Source organism: Nanorana parkeri, unplaced genomic scaffold (genome assembly GCF_000935625.1).
Source record: "Nanorana parkeri isolate BGI_ZX_2015 unplaced genomic scaffold, ASM93562v1 scaffold2801, whole genome shotgun sequence".
Classification (NCBI taxonomy): domain Eukaryota; kingdom Metazoa; phylum Chordata; class Amphibia; order Anura; family Dicroglossidae; genus Nanorana; species Nanorana parkeri.
Window position 1 is genome coordinate 22,430 of NW_017309069.1, and position 3,158 is coordinate 25,587.

Genomic DNA, 3,158 nt, shown 5'->3' on the forward strand with positions numbered 1-3,158 from the left:
GGGGGGGGGTTGCAGTAGCCCAATCTTAATTTTGGTTGCCCCGTCTGCCCCCATATTGACATTGTTCCTCAGGTTCTATCCTCACTATGGACATTCTGCCCCGGGTTGTGTCCCCCTCTTAGCCATTCTGCCCCGGGTTGTGTCCCCCTCTTAGCCATTCTGCCCCGGGTTCTGTCCCCCTCTTAGCCATTCTGCCCGGGTTCTGACCCCGCTCTTGGACATTCTGCCCGGGTTCTGACCCCGCTCTTGGACATTCTGCCCCGGGTTCTGACCCCACTCTCGGACATTCTGCCCCTGCTCTTGGACATTCTGCCCTGGGTTCTGACCCCACTATTGGACATTCTGCCCTGGGTTCTGACCCTGCTATTGTACATTCTGCCCCGGGTTCTGACCCTGCTCTTGGACATTCTGCCCCAGGTTCTGACCCTGCTCTTGGACATTCTGCCCAGGGTTCTGACCCCGCTCTTGGACATTCTGCCCCAGGTTCTGACCCTGCTCTTGGACATTCTGCCCAGGGTTCTGACCCTGCTCTTGGACATTCTGCCCCGGGTTCTGACCCTGCTCTTGAACATTCTGCCCCGGGTTCTCTCCGCCCCTATGCACTGTTCTGTAGCGGAGTACTACTAAGCAACAACGTCACGTGATCTCCCGCTGTTGGTGGCGCTGTGAAACATTCTGCCCCGGGTTCTCTCCGCCCCTATGCACTGTTCTGTAGCGGAGTACTACTAAGCAACAACGTCACGTGATCTCCCGCTGTTGGTGGCGCTGTGTATGACCCCCCGCCACCCTATTTACACACCCCCACCCCTTCTAACTGGCAGCCCCCATATGAGCCCGATCCCGGTCCCCCGAACAGCCGGTAATCGAACGGGCTATATTCTAGTCACGGCGCCCCCGGGTGGAGGCCGCTCCTTCCTATATCCGCGTTCCACCAATCAGCGGGCGGCGTGCTGCTGTTGCTAGGCAGATTATGCTAATCCGGCCCCGGCCGCCATCTCTGCAGCTACCATTGTGAGGTGAGGACGGGTTGGCAATTTGCAGTGAAACGGTGAATTGTGAAGGGCGGAGGGGAGCAGTTGGGACTCCGTGGGTCCGGGGTCAAGGGGGAGGTTATTATAGAGAACAGAGAGCCTGTGTCTGGGACCTGGGAGGACACAGTGGGCGCCACACACCCTAAAACCCGCTGTGTCCCCCCACACCCCGACATGGGATGGCCTGCTTCCCGCCAAAACACCTGACAGGAGGGCGGAGCTGACGTAGTCCCTATGGGGAGGCCACTGGGGGCCCCTGAGAAGGCAGTTAGGGGCCCGATTACTGTATTTATACAGTGTGTCTCAGCAGCACCTGCCAGAGGGTGGAGCTAAGCTGTGTCCCTTGGCAGTGAGTTTCAGGGGCCCCCAGCACTGACATACCAGGGTCCCCACATGGTTATCCATAATTCTAATATGCGACACATACACCACTAGAGCTCCAGGACATTAATGGGCCCCTGGTATGTCACTGCTCCAGGGGCCCCTGAGGACTGGCTGACAAGGAGCTCTACTATTGCCCAGAGTAGTGTGAACCAGGGCCCCCCATCTGTGCTGGGCCCCATCAATGGTATTCGTTCAGCACTGGGGCCCCCAGCAATGTATATCAGGGGTCCTGTGATCTTGTGTAGTCCAGCATTGGCTTAGTATTTGCCATCTAGTCAGGGGCCCCTGTATCTACCTTTAGGGCCCCACCAGTGCTGAGAGCCGCGATCACTGTCATTATACTTTTTTTCAGTTTTGGGCGGAGCAGGAAAGGGTTAAACCCTCCTCAGGTTATGTTTTGCTGTTTGTGTCACACTGGAGAGATTTGCCTTCACTTCCTGGTCTGGAGAAACCACAGGAAGTGAGAGGCAATCTCAGAAATTGAAGGGAATTCCCCCCTCATACCGTTGTCACTAGAACAGGTGTCCCCATTGCAAGATTTTCCCTCACTTCCTGTTCTAGTGGCTGTTATATTTTGGATTTCCCATCACTTTGTCTTGGTGACACCAGGACAGATAGGTTAATATCCCGAGCGGGGGCACCGCAATATACACCTGACAGGGGGGTCTAACCATCTGGTGTCTTTATTGAGTGGGTGGGAGGAGTCTGTATTGAGTGGGTGGGAAGAGTCTGTACTAAGCTGAGATACCTAGAGGGCTGGGATAGGAGACTGTACCTAAGGGGCTAAGATGGGAGGAGTCTATATGTAGTGGGATGGGAGGAGTCTTTACCTAGGGGTCTGAATGGGAGGAGTCTACCTAGGGGATGGGAGGAGGCTTTACCTAGGGGGCCTGAATGGGAGGAGGCTTTACCTAGGGTGCTGGAATGGGAGGAGCCTTTACGTAGAGGGTTTGGGAGGAGTTTTTACTTAGGGGGCTGGGATGGGAGGAGCCTTTACCTAGGGTGTCGGGATGGGTGGAGCCTTTACCTAGGGGGATGGGAGGAGCCTTTACCTAGGGGGATGGGTGGAGTCTTTACCTAGGGGGCCTGAATGGGAGGAGTCTATATGTAGTATGATGGGAGGAGTCTTTACCTAGAGGGCCTGAATGGGAGGAGTCTATATGTAGTAGGATGGGAGGAGTCTTTACCTAGGGGGCTGGGATTGGAGGACAGCGCACAGGGTCCCTTCATCAGGGTGACCGCACGGGGTCGCTGTTACATCGTCACCCTGAAGGGACCCTGTGCGTTGTCACCCTGAAGGGACCCTGTGCGTTGTCACCCTGAAGGGACCCTGTGCGTTGTCACCCTGATGAAGGGACCCTGTGCGTTGTCACCCTGATGAAGGGACCCTGTGCGTTGTCACCCTGATGAAGGGACCCTGTGCGTTGTCACCCTGATGAAGGGACCCTGTGCGTTGTCACCCTGATGAAGGGACCCTGTGCGTTGTCACCCTGATGAAGGGACCCTGTGCGTTGTCACCCTGATGAAGGGACCCTGTGCGTTGTCACCCTGATGAAGGGACCCTGTGCGTTGTCACCCTGATGAAGGGACCCTGTGCGTTGTCACCCTGATGAAGGGACCCTGTGCGTTGTCACCCTGATGAAGGGACCCTGTGCGTTGTCACCCTGATGAAGGGACCCTGTGCGTTGTCACCCTGATGAAGGGACCCTGTGCGTTGTCACCCTGATGAAGGGACCCTGTGCG

At 56.5% G+C, this 3,158-nt stretch overlaps 1 protein-coding gene across 1 annotated transcript in view; it reads left to right on the forward strand.

Annotated features, from left to right (window-relative positions):
- The first annotated feature begins 879 nt into the window (after positions 1 to 879).
- Positions 880 to 3,158, forward strand: part of PRDM10 (PR/SET domain 10) — a 55,115-nt gene continuing 52,836 nt past the window's right edge. Inside the window, exon 1 of the mRNA XM_018574194.1 lies at positions 880 to 1,016. The gene's annotated coding sequence lies outside the window, so the exon portion shown is untranslated. The remainder of the gene's footprint in view (positions 1,017 to 3,158) is intronic.